This window comes from Polyodon spathula, chromosome 15, assembly GCF_017654505.1.
Source record: "Polyodon spathula isolate WHYD16114869_AA chromosome 15, ASM1765450v1, whole genome shotgun sequence".
In the NCBI taxonomy this organism is placed as follows: domain Eukaryota; kingdom Metazoa; phylum Chordata; class Actinopteri; order Acipenseriformes; family Polyodontidae; genus Polyodon; species Polyodon spathula.
Window position 1 is genome coordinate 20,063,711 of NC_054548.1, and position 14,989 is coordinate 20,078,699.

Below are 14,989 nucleotides of genomic sequence, written 5' to 3' on the forward strand. Positions count from 1 at the left end.
ATAAATGTAGTTAGCCAGATGTTTTTTTCTGTGAGACGTGAAATGCAAATACCAAAATGTATTTACTTATTTATTTACAAAATTATAATACCAGTAATAATAAAGTATTGATCACGCCTCACATTTTAATTTCAAATAGCCAATATTGTACTGTATAAGGGTTATTCTATGTAAAATGGACCTTGCGATTATGGCAGCCACTGTTTCTGTTTCAAGCTAAGCTACTATGAATGGAAATGTTCTTGATTTGGGTGTACACTATATCTGGTAAACATACATTTTAAGGAGTAAATTGGAAAATATTTCCTCTTTTAAGATCGCCTCAATGTAAAATTGCCTGCTAAACACTTTGCAATATTTTAGAAAAAAAAAAAACAACATTATGCATGTCTAAGGTCGTGTGTCAAATTAATAAAAATGCTGGCTTTTAGTTTAAGCTACAGGAGCTACAGTAGCTCAGACTTCAGTGCAGAAACACAGAAACAACATAACAGTGTATTTTCCAAAATTATTATTGTTTTAGTGTTTTATATTATATTGTTTTGTCTTCCATAGAAAATAGGCTCAAATCAGTTGAGAATGCAAGACATCACCATTGTGGCTGTTTATTATATATCAGAAACAAAGCTGCAAATTGATCTGTAAGTTCTCTAATGCTTGCTGGTATTCTGTTGTGCATTTCCATAGCATTCTGATAGATCATTTGTAGCCCATTTACATCAAGACAGGTATTCCTCATGTTTGGTTTAGTGGGGACAGTTTATATTTATGTCTCTATTTGCACTGTAATTGCACAACCACATGTATAAATGCAAAATATGTTACAAACATTTTATTTTTGTAATTAAACATGTGCAGTGGTTGCTTTTTATCATCTGTGTATGGACAGTGTTTTTACAAAGTAGCTAGGGTAAGTGTACCTTTTAAGCCCACCAAATCTAGTTTGAACCCTTTTTTAGATATTTAGCTCAGGGTTTCTACCAGTTAAGAGTGGCGTAAATGAAAGATTAATCATTAATTAGCTGTTTCATGACTTTATATAACCTAATATTATTTTTGATTAAAAAAACCCAGAAGACTTTCAAATATGAGCTAAATCTGGACTGGTCTTAATACGGACATCATGTACCATTTAAGCCCACGTGTTCCTATTAAGCCCAGTGTTTATTGTTTCCGTTTTTTAAAGGTTGCAATTCAGAATCATCTTTATAAAATATGAAAACATGATGTTTAGATAAATAATTTATTTCCCTTTACACACAGCATATTACTACAGGTTTTTTAAAAATAAAATACAAACCGATTTCACTTATCAAATTGCGTGACTTTAAAGCCACATCAAGCACATCCTTCAGCGAGGATGGAAAATCTTTCTGATCTTGTCACAGCTGACACATGCATGACATCATAGCTTCTTCCTCCCATGTTGTTTTACCAAACACAGCTTTGTCCAGGGATTGTAAAAGAAGAGTTAGATGAGATGGGAACCTCAAGAGAAGCACATTTTTTCCCTTTGCTTTTAGAGCTAGTTTCAAAGAGACATGTAAAGTATGTCCATAAAAAACAAGGATTAGGAAACTTCATATTTGAAACAGATTTTCAAAATGATCTTCAGTGACCTCTCCATCCAGCCATGATCATACACATCATACCTTGCTAATTCTGGACTATTCTGACACCATGTGCTATAGAAGCATTTACCTTTGCATATTACGTATGGAGGCAGACTTATCTCAGCCGCCAGTCATCCATATGGTTATTTGTTCTCTTCCACTGAAAGGAAGCCGTGGGAGATTGTTTACTTAGTGTAGATGTTATGGCAACATCAAAACCACCTTGGGAAATCAGGTGATAAGCTTCAGTGAGTGATCTGGGGTGTCTAAAAAGTTAATATAGAATCTCTGTCTGTAATGCAAACCTGAACTGTTAATCATGGTATATTTACAGTCTTTAAGGAGCTAGGGTTTTGGCCTTATGTTTGATGAGAATTCAACATAAGGACAATAGTCTGTGGATGGGGAAAACATAGAGATAAAAAAATATTACCTTTCTAAATCTATTATTTATTGTTGCAATGATTTTTGATGCAGCTGAGTGGATTGCTCACTTGATGATATTATTCCAAACAGAAAATTTGGCAGCTGCAGAAAATATTGCTGAGGCATTCAGCCAGATCTGTGGAAGTAACGATTTATTCAGCAAGGCAAAGCGCTCCATCAGCCAAATACATGGAAGCAAATGTGATGGAACCGCGGAAGCATTATAACAGTCGCTGAGGGGCAGTTGAGGAGTGGATAGAACAGATTGGCTAAGAAGTGTGTGCTCAAGTCAATTCTGGGTGGGATTAACAAAAAACATGCACATTATTCACTAATTGGTGTTTTTGGCTTCACAACTGGCAGGAAGTTTGATCCCTTCTATCTTCATTAACTCATAAAGCAATCCTAAAATCTACCTACATTTAATTACTTTGCTAATGCACAGTAGTTTCTGTAAAATTATTCAATGACACTTTTGACTTAGATGTATACAGATTGAGATGTATAATACCATTGTGTAGCTCTGAGAAGGTGTTTAATTTAGGTTTCAACATACTTTCTTTGCATATATTACACTTATATTAACAGATAACATTCATGGGTTATTGGCAATCCTCATCCTCATTTGCCTGTTGCTCTGTCAGTCAACAGCAATGAAATGTGAAGCCACTGCACATACAAAACATGCACACATTTATATATATATATATATATATATATATATATATATATATATATATATATATATATATATCATAGAGCCAGCTGCCCATTTCAATATGCTGTACATATCTTTCTCAAGGGAGCCTGTGTTTGAATCAAAACATCGGAGGCATTTATAGGTGTTTGACGGCATGACAACTACTTGTTAGACTACTTCTTATACTACAAACTTTACATCATTTATGTCATGTCCTTGACTGGTGAAGTGCTGTACTATTGGTTCATTCATTTTTTAATTTCTAATTTGGGAAAGGTGGTTCTGAATTCTTTTATATAAAGTTGTTCCAGTCTCTCCAACATATTTTATTTCATCACATTTTTCACAGTCTATTCCATAAACAACATTGGTATTTTTACAGTAGATATTAGTATTTAGTGAATATGTGGTGTTTTATATATATATATATATATATATATATATATATATATATATATATATACACACACACACACACACACACACACACACACACACACACACACACACACATACACACACACACACACACACACACACACACACACACAAACAGCCGTATATATTATAAGTCTTAGACATGTTGCATTTTTCTACTCCGATGCATTATAAGCATCAACAATTTACTTAAAACCTCCACTAGTGTTTTCTACTATTATAACAACCATGACTAGCATAAAGAAGGAAAAACATTGGATGAAATAGCTTGCATCAAGGTGTGGTATCCGAAGCATAGGACTGGACCCAAAAAGCTGTTTAACAAGGATGAGCAATATTTGAAGATAATATCCTTAAGGAATAGAAAGAAGACAAGTGTTGAATTGAGAACAGAATTGGCAGAAAGGCACAGGTGTCATTATCCATCCATCAACAGTCCAATGCACCTTTGACCATTGTTCCATAATCCAATTTCTGTGTTCTTGTGCATATTTTAGCCTTTTAGTTTTGATCCCCTTTCTTAACAGAGGTAGCCTTACTGCAACACATCCTTTAAGTCCTAATTTGAAGAGTGACCTTTGTACTGTTGATCTGATGGGCAATGACACCTGTGCCTTCTGCCAATTCTGTGGTCAATTCAACACTTGTCTTCTTAATGCTTATCCACCCATCTGACTACTATAGATATACAACTTGCTACATGGTATGTGTAAAACAATTGCCAATGTATCCATCATTGAACTGTGTGTAGGTCATTCAGCTGGACAGGCTGTCAGTGTCCTAGATGACTAGATGCTAAATCAGCTGGAAAGAGCAATATTACACTGCGTTGTGTTATTGCATCCGTAAACATTGCCCTACAGCAACAGCCACTGAACAAGTACCATTGCATAGTATAATGATAACACCACATTGCTGCCTGCTGTTTAGTTTCTGACGAGGCTCTCTGATATTCCAGGAACATACAGCTTGAAACTCTGCAAATAATGAATGCATTTTTTATCTGAATAGGATTTGATAGTGTAAGGGAGAGGGATCAGCTGGCTGTGCAGATATTTATTACAAAGGAAGAGGGCTTTCTTAATATATATGAAACCAATAGCCTTTTGTCAGTGTTAAGTGGTTCACTCATTTCTGAGAATGTGGGCTCCTCGTATTCAAGACCGTGGCTATTTTAGGATATAGATGTTTGTTTATTTGTTGTTGTTTGTTTATATCCTTTGTAACTGATTGTTTTTTTAAAGCATAGAAAAAGAAAGTCTGTTTTGGAGGATTCAAATAAAGTTTTGTAAGTATAAATCAAAAGTGTGCAACAAAACCCATTCTATACTGATGTTAAAGAAACAAACACAGCTCTAGAACAGAGTTATGGTTATAATATAGATTTAGCACATTCTTTAAATACCTCCTAGTTAAAGCATTGCATACAGGGGCTTGTATCTTGTCTATCTGACATGTCCTTGACAATGTACACTTCAAAGACAGAAAATTGAATACCAAGGACTTATTTCAGCCTCCCGTTTTCTGGTGATTTTTACAAACCTCCGCCAGGATTCTCACTCTCTCTCTAGCCTAACTGAAATACTGTATCAGACCGTGTTGTGTTATATGATGCATGTGTGTCTGTTACTTATACTACTGACCCCTGCTTGTGAGATGAGGTGATATGAGCATTTTATTTGGAACAGATAGGATATAAATAGGGACAGTGATGAATGGCCTGAAGACCATGATGTGCCAAATGATAAACTGATAAAGTGTTGTAAAACCTATAGCAGCTAGAGCTGTAAAATGTGTAGAAGTAAATATTTATCATATAACGGGACATGGTGGTGGATGTCCAAAAGAAAGCCTGGAACTGGCTAAACATAACTGAGAAAAAAACACAAAAACATGCTGTTACAGTAAATGATAGGAAACCTCAATTTCAACTCTATGGTTCAGAGTTTCTTTTTCAAATGCATTCACACAGTGCACCTTGGATTGGTCACACTGCAGTAGCCATCAAGGTCAAAATGAAAGTAAACCCAGAGACTTATTTATTTAAATATTCTTCTGAGATAAAGGTTACAGACTTGTGATTTTTATTTTATAGTATTTCATACACGATGACGCAAGTTGGAAAAATACTGAGAAAACAAAAGTACATACTGTATGTCACCTCACCTGTGCAATGTATGCACCGGCCATAAACCGAATGCCTGGAGGCAAGAGTTAAGCTCAACTGGTCTCGTTCTTATGTCACCTGGTGCCCGACCAATAAGATTGTTGCACGACCCCAGGCAAGCCCAGATGATTTCCCTCCCTACTCAGTGGAAGCACATAAGATAGCAGAACGAACCATGGGTTTTCAGACAAGATTAGTAACAAGCAGAATTTGAACCTACAAGCTTTGACCATGTGCATGAGTTGTCCTTGCAAAGTCTGTGGAAAAGCATTGCTTTCCTAATCCTGGTAATTTATTCTGTAAACAGCTTACAGTGACTATTACAGAAGTGTATGGCTGCAAAATTGAACAGAACTTAAAAAGAAACAGCCTCCTAGGTCAAAAGGAACACAAATCTTCAAAGGATTTACAAAAACAAATGACGGTAACTTACATATATTCTGTGATAAAGGTCACAGTCCCATATTTTTATTATGTTTCGCATACAACCACACAAGGTATGTTATTGAGTATATTATAACAGTGGTTAGAAGCCTTATCCAGCAGTCAGGAGGCGCCATTCATCTGCACACAAATCACAATGGAGGAATCATTTACAATAGATTGAATGCTTACCTTAAAAAAACCTAAGAAAAATACAACAACATTGCGAATTACTTGTGCAGGTGCAGAGCACATTTACAACCAGTTTTTATTGTTGTAGACTCTCTTAGCCTACAGCAGGGAAAGTCCTTAGCCTAGATTAAAATAGGACGACTTAAGCAACAATATCTGAGGAGTCTAATGAATCCTTTCCTCAGCACTGACCCATTAACCCTTGCATCGCTGCACACATGCAAAGCCACCTTTCATTATACGGTTTTGCTTCTAGTTTCTGTCACAAACCATTTGCATGACACTTTACTCGAATCGCAAGTTTATCCACCGCCACACAGAAAGTATTAATATTAAAAAGAAAACACTGCAAAGACTAAAACCATACAAACAGTTTACCTCCTTCAGTGTGTCTTTCTCGTTTGTTAAAAAAAAAAAAGTCAATTTGTTTTTATTTAATGCTGAAGAATGCACATTCTTTGGCAGTTACATTTATCAAGCTGTGCCTTGGGAATATCATTAACTTAAATGATTAGGTCTGTGATATACACTAATTGTGTTCATATATACAGTAATAAAAGCAGCTGACTAATAAAAATGGCTGTAATAAATACATATTAGCCTTAAACACAGACGGTCAAAAGCCTGTATTATTTTATTTATTTATTTATTTATGCATTTATTTATTTTGCAAAGATGCAACCTTTCCAGTGACTGTCTCATTTATATTTTGATGATCTCAATTACTCTGGTGGATTCAAACAAAATGGTTTATCACCACATCTTTAATGTGTTTCTTTAGGTCAGATTAGTTTTGGGTGGACAGCCTGATGGATTTTTATGTAAAGGCAAAACTTGGAGGATGAGACTGAAACGTAAAGACATTCAGTGCATTCATCGATGACATTTTATCAAAATAACATCTTTAGAAGGGTTACTTAACAGTTAAATCTCTGACAACAGCCCAGATGCCGAGCTCTACTGGAAACTGTATTCAGCTTTGGTTCCTTTCTTTGAGCAATGCTGACCTCCAGATGCATCAAATGCATCTTCAAGCTCAGAACCCAAATAAAAGCTGTTGTGATACTATGATGAGGTGCCGACTTAAAGACATTGAAGATAGTACAATAAATCAATAAAACTTGTTCTTTATGTAGTATTATCTGCTGTTTGGTGTCATATTCCACAGAAAAACAGGGAAATAATATGCAAAGCTTATATTTACATCCTGGAAGTTTTTGTACTTGTAGATAAACCTACAAAATGTAAAGATGCAGAGAGGAAATAAGCTAGTGAAATGGTTCCTGAAGGTCAAAATATCCCACAAAGGCGCTTTGGTGTAATTCATCAAGCTAGTTTGTTATTTCTTAGCAAAGGGAGTTAAGAATCATAATAACATGAGTGAGTTGTATTTTCTTCAGAAGCTGTTAAGTGGTCTGCTTGCCTTTGATTCAGCTCACTGCCCATTGTGAATAGTCAGTGGCTGTATCTGAGGTGTCATTACTTCACTAATCTTTGTACTGGGTAAGAAGTTGGGTGTGGATTTTTATTTATTTATTTATTTTTTAAACTGAAATAGCGTTTTAGTGATTTATTGGGATTCTGTCACTATCACAATGAAGAAGGGTTATACAAACAGCTGGTTAATCATGCATTTGCATAGAAAGCTACAAAAAGAGCAGTCCATCTATGTCCACAGGGGGTTGCATAAACAGGGAAGGGTCATTTAAATAATTCTGTCTCTGGCCACTCAGATCCATAATGCTTTTTTAAAATTTGTTTCAGAGGTGATTTTAAATTCTGGAAACCTCATTTGTTGAGGCAGATGTAAAATTAGAATCACGAAATGAGCCAGTGGATGTGGAATAAATGTTAAATTAACTGTCCTTAATGGATACATTACCACCGGCATGACCATAAAGTAGATTAGCGAGACTGACAAAATGATTATGACAAGTATTATCTGCATCTGATATAACAATAGACATATTATTAAGCTAATCTAAATTCCCATTGTTACCAAGTAAATATGTGCATATATATTGTATATTATAGTCTTGTTGCCAATAAGTGGTAACAGCAGATGGGTCATTTTATGAAAACATAACATTTGTTATATTGGCATGTTCAATACTTTTTGATGATACAACTTTCTATAAGGATAGACCCATCACCACAAAAATACTGGATAATGATATTAGGCTGATATCATTTTCATTCCATTCTGGGGAATCAGAACCACACAGAATGGCTGTTAACATCATTAAAGCATCGATAACTTCAAGAGGCTCAATCTGTGAGAAACCACGTCAGGTCAAAAACTGTTAAGATGCACGCTTCATTTCAAAGAACATAAGAGAGTTCCCATTATTGCTTTGTTTTGGTTTGTTTTTCTTACCCCTTGGACCGAAACCTCTTTCATGTTAGAATGGCCGACACAACTTTCTTGTTTTAGCCTTTCACAAAGTATTTTTCCACTCCAGTATTTTAATTGAATTCTGTTCTATTTAAAAAAAAAAAAAAAAAAAACATGATGATAGAGTTTTAAAAAGCCAGTTAATTATATACTGCCTCCAGAAAAAAAAACAAAAAAAACACAGAACTTTAGATTCAATGGATTAAAACCTTTGTTCCAAAATTTGCTAAATGGTACAACATCATTTCTAATGATAGAAATCCATTTAAATGTGTGAACACCTTAACTATTAACATAAAGCCCTTTACTGGACATGCTAGATCTTTCTATCTAGCCTCCATTATTTACGCGGAGAGCCTTCTCTGCAATTTCAGTAGTTTGTTAATATTCATGTGCAAACAAAAATTATGTGAAATACACACATTATTCTTTCAAGCTTAAAGGGTACAAACCACAGATATTTTAAGGTTTTCTTAATAGCAGAGAGGTTGATCTTCCAAAGGGCACTTTTTGCAGTGATTTAAACAATTTAAGTATTTTAGTGTTTTGTTTGTAAGTAACCAAATAAGTAGTTAATTAATGTATGTTTAACAACCCAACTCCTTGCTAAACAGGAAACCAGTTACGAATACCTTGGAGCCCTTTGGAACTAAAGCACAAGCAGTTAAAGGAATGTATTTACACTGAAAAACAAGATGAAACAAGACTGGTGAAATTTAAAAAGAATGATATGATTTAGCTAGTTAGAAAATACAATGGAGTTTATAGATGAATCTTATTATAACATAAGAACATTTACGAATGAGAGGAGGCCAGTCGGCCCATCTAAGCTTCTTGTAATTTTTTTAGTTACATAAGCATTTTTTTGCAAAGCCAATAAGTTTGTATTTATTACTGGCCATGTGCTTTGATTATTGTTTCAGAGACAAGCAATGGGTTGAGTACAATGAACTGATCGGTTTTATCATTTGATGAGAATATTTATTTTGTTTGTGTCTGGCTTTTTAAAATTAGTTTTTTTTTTATTTATTTAAATAAATTATAAATGGTTTGTTAGGGCCAGGATTGAAATATGTTATGAGAGTATAAATAGTACCTTGCCATTGACAGCTTGTCCAGTATGATTTCAGCATTGTTTAGCATTGCAACAGCAGGCAGGGATACACACCTGTCCTGAGATAGTACATTTGCAGTTAGCTCTTTTGACTTTGTCTTTTAACCACATGCCACAAGCCCTATGATGCATTAGAGACTGATGGCATTCAAGCTAGTGGTACTTCCTGAGCAGCTTCTAGATGATGATGGGAAGCTGTGGCACATTAGCCTCTAAGATTGTAAGTACAATGTGCCATTTACTTTAAAAGAAACCGTGAAAGAGAAACTTTGTTATTTGGAGGCAGTGTTTGTTTCTTACTCAGGGGAATTCGTTTCAAATCCTTGATAGATGCAGGGGACAAAAAGTCATTTCTATTTGACAGCTGTTCAGGGCCTCAGTGCAATGGGCGCTGGTTTCTTTTCCTGCCCGTATCTGTGCAAAAGGCAGCCCGCGAGCAGAGCTGTTAATTCATTTGTCTCAGCTCAGAGAGGGTGCACATGCCAAGCTGGAATAACCATTAAGAGAGGCAACGAGCACAACATTAAAGTTATCCAAAAGAAGAGTGCAGATTTAGAGGGGAAAGTATTATTGTATCATTAAAGGAGTACAATTAAGTAAATGCAAGTTCAACCTTGGTTTGTTTTAGCTGCTGATTAGATGCAGCCACTAAAACTGAAAATAAAAAAAAGTGAATATTGGAGAATCAGAGCTTGGAACCCTTTAGAATGACCAGTCTTCCATTATCTTAACACACTGTACTTAGTGTAGAAGCGCAGATGCAAACAGCATGCTGCGTTACAGTGTGTTGCCAGCTCTCTTTGCCTCTTTAGCAGGCGGTATGGGGCTGTGTAGCACAATCTTGTACCCGTGGGGACAGGCTTTTTTCCTAGCTAAGTGGGATTAACATACCCAGCAGACAGGCGGCCAGCCTGCCTCAGAGAACTTGTTTCAGGAACCTCGGAAGAGTCAACAATTACCAGAAATTGGATGTGCTCCCTCCTACTGCAAAGTGCCTCTGATAACCATGGCACCATCTGGTTCTGCATCTTAATAAAAACTGAGCAAAACACATAAACATTCTGTCAGTGTCTTTTTAAATACCTTTGTTGGTTTTTACTGTTAATGCTTTTTAAAAATAATTTCCTATAGTTTTACCTATAAATTTATGACTGTTTTTAGAGAAATGTATATCCACTGTTTTTTTTTACTGGTACTATACAATAGAATATACATTATCATAAACTTATTACAATGTTTATTATCATATAAAGCATTTTGATTTATGATGTATTCTAAGGTTAAATGAATGACAAATGCTTTGTGTAGTGCTGTCTATATTACCATATACAGTACTTCTGCCTACACTTTTGTAGTGCCAATTTGAAATAGGATAACATTTTTGTCTGACCTACATCATTAATAATAATAGTTAAAATTATATTTCTAAACAAATTATGTACATAAAATGGCAAAGAAATGTTGATGTTATTTTTTTTTTTTTAAATCCGGGAACTAAATAATCAAACAAATAATATACTGAATAATAATAATATACTAACATACTGAAATTGTGGTGCACACAGGAAGGCTTCACCTTCCTTGAATATTGGACCACATTCTACACCAAGGACTATCTATATAGGCAGACTGCACTTAAATAAAAAGGGAACCATTCTGCTCAGAGAAAGGGTCCTCAAGGAGGTTAAGAAGCATTTAAATTAGAAAGGAAGGGAGGAGAAATCAACAAAAAAAAAAAAAACAGAAGGGAGACTAAATCAAAACAAGGGCAACAACTCAGGTAAGACAGCCATTAAATGTATTTATCTAAATGCTAGAAGTCTCAAAAACACAATGTTAGAACTTGAAGCTACTGCACTAACAAGTAACTATGATATGATTGGTGTTACAGAGACTTGGTTATTTGAGAGTGAAGGAGACGAATATAATATTAGTGGGTATACACTGTATAGAAAAGACAGGCAGGACAAAAGAGGCAGTGGGGTAGCACTATACATCAAAAATAGTCTTGAAGCCCAGGTGTTAAATCTGGAATAAAAAACAACGCAGAATCAATATGGGTCAGAAAAAACAAAATAATCTGTTATACAATAGCATTAGAAATGATGCAGCAAAGGAGAAGCCATATTAATAAGGGATTTCAACTTACCCCATATAAAATGGGAAAACCCGGTAGGGAGCACGACAGACGAAATTGAAATGGTTGAAATGACAAATGACTGCTTCCTAATGCAATTTGTCAAGGCATAACTAGAGGGAGGGCATACCTTGATTTTGTCTTTTCAAATAACGAAGACAGAATAACTAAAATAGACGCCAGAGAAACATTGACAAACTCAGATCACAGCATTATCTCATTTGAAGTGCTTTGGCAAAAGCATAGATGAAGAGAAAAAAAATAGCAAGTATATTAAATGATTACTTTTCACACGTTTTTTACAAAGGAGGATATGGACAACATGCCCCACGTGTCGACATGTTCCTATCCAGTTTTAAATAACTTTAGCATAACAGAGGCAGAAGTGTTAAAAGGACTAGGAGCTCTTAAAATAAACAAATCCCCTGGGCCGGATGAGATCCTCCCAATAGTACTCAAAGAAATGAAAGACATTATTTACAAACCGCTAACCAAGATCATGCAACAGTCTCTTGACACAGGGCTTGTACCAACAGACTGGAGAATTGCAAAGGTAACACCGATCCACAAAAAAGGGAAACAAAACCGAACAAGGTAACTACAGACCAATAAGCCTGATTTCTGTTATATGTAAACTTATGGAAACTATAATAAGATCCAAAATGGAAAATTACCTATATGGTAACAGTATCCTGAGAGACAGTCAGCATGGTTTTAGTAAAAGGAGATCGTGTCTAACTAAGCTGCTTGATCTTTTCGAGGATGCAACATCGAGAATGGATAATTACAAAGCATATGACATGGTTTATTTAGATTTCCAGAAAGCTTTTGATAAAGTCCCGCATAAAAGATTAATCCTCAAACTGAACACAGTAGGGATTAAAGGAAATGCATACATATGGATTAGGGAGTGGTTAACATGTAGAAAACAGAAAGTACTGATTAGAGAAGAAACCTCAAAATGGAGTGAGGTAACCAGTGGAGTACCAAAGGGATCAGTATTTGGTATCTTCATAATCTACATTAATGACTTATATTCTAGTATAGTCAGCACATTTGTTAAATTTGCATACGACACAAAAATCTAGACAGCATTCAGAACTGGGCAGACACATAGCAAATGGCATTTAATAAAGACAAGTGTAAGGTACTGCACACAGGCAATACAAATGTGCATTATCAGTACCATATGGGAGATATTGACATTGAAGAAGGAATCTATGAAAAAAACCTACGAGTTTATGTTGACTCAAAAATGTCTTCCTCTAGAAATCATGGGGAAGCTTTAAAAAAAGCTAACAAGTTTTGCCTAGATATATAGTGAAAAGTGTTGAATTTAAATCAAGGGAAGTGATGTTAAAACTTTACAATGCATTAGTAAAACTTAATCGAGACTAACATTTGAATATAGTATGGGGACTTTAGGGTAAACTAGTTAATGAAAATGATCATTCAGTGTCGACTTTTGCAATACATTATCAAGGAAGCAAGGCACATTTGATGGTTCAACAGAGAAAAATGAATATTGAACAACAGATTTGTTCCGTTTTCCTGTTGTTAAAGCAACATGAACCATTAGACATCCAATACAAATTGTATTTAGATGAACCTACATGGAGCAACAGGGACACCCAGTGGTCAGACACGTTCATGTCATTTACAATCCCAGGTCTCGGCAATGCAAGGAGTTGTACAGATGGCAATTCCATTTTTCAGCAATAACACAAGTCAGTTTTCAATCATCCAGATGGTGTGGTTGGCAGTTTAGAATACTATGGATGGAGACACTTATTATTATACGAATACAACATGATAGGGTGAGACATATTTAACTAGATAAGGAGGACAGACTTCAAGAAACTTGGCAATAGCTTACATTCCTTATTTTTTTCATGCCTTCAGTTATAATAAATGTCTCTATATGTATATCAAAAGTGTGCACTCTTTAATGTCTCTGGAAATATGAATCACATTGTTACCAGGTTTTTAGCTAATATTTGACATTTGCTGTAGTTTTTACATGTATTCATATTGTAGCGATCTCAGTTAACGCAGGCAGGTGCATCACACTAGGGCAGCCTATGACTTATGGATTAAGTGTCATATTATGGGATAGTTCAAGTTTTATATATATATATATATCTATATATATTATATATATAGATATATATAATATATATATATATATACACACACACACACACACACACACACACACACACACACACACACACACATATATATATATATATATATATATATATATATATATATATATATATATATATATATATATATATTGTATTTACAAAAGGGCACTATGATCTGGCATCATGCAGGAACCTGATAGTTTACTATCTTCTATGTGTTAAATCAGCAGTGTAGGTGGAAGTACATGTTACTAGAAATAACTCTTCATCACCTGTTTTTCCAGTAGGTGTTGTTTGTCACAAAAGAATATTCAATAGTGAGCAGTCATTTTCAGTATAAACATTCTCTGAAAATGAAATAATGTCTGATGTCCAGTCCTTGCATGAGCTCAATCTTCAGCCACCATGGTTTGCACATATGCTTATTAGAATGACCATACTGTTATCATCATGACACTGACATAGAGAGAGAGAGAGAGAGACAGAGAGAGAGAGAGAGAGAGAGAGAGAGAGAGAGAGAGAGAGAGAGAGAGAGAGAGAGAGAGAGAGACATTATTTAAATTGAGTTTTCAGTTTATCAATTACTTTTCATTGTGTATTGTGTATATATATATATATATATATATATATATATATATATATATATATATATATATATATATACTGCAGGTGCACATTATTTATGTAAAGTTCTAATATTCTGTCTAGTAATATTCAAATCTGGTAAATTCGGAATGTGCTTCGAGGCTATTTGTTTTAATGATGATTGCTACAAGTACTTTTTATATTCAGTATTATAATACTACAGAACAAATACAAATAGTAATAATGTGGTGATAAAAAACAAATGCCAATGTAATAAACACTCAAGGATAGAAAACTGCCGGGAGCATCTGATAGCCTGTGGTGAGTGTGCAGTGTGCTTGACTGAGATGGGACGCAGCTGGAGAGACATTACTACACAGCTGGGTACCTCAAAACCAAGAGCCTGTATGTTGACTGTGGAAGATGAGCTGCTCTAACAGAGACATTGTGGGAAGATCTCACAGAGCAGAAATACTAGAAATGCCGGTGGGTCTGCCTTGACGTTAACACTTGAGACAGGATTGATTTTGCAGAATAAGAGACACCTGTGAGTCGGCAATGATTAATGAAAAATGACCAGTCTTGATTTTATGAAACCAATTTTCTCAGCTAAAACACTTTAAAATAATGGCAAATTCATGTGAATTTC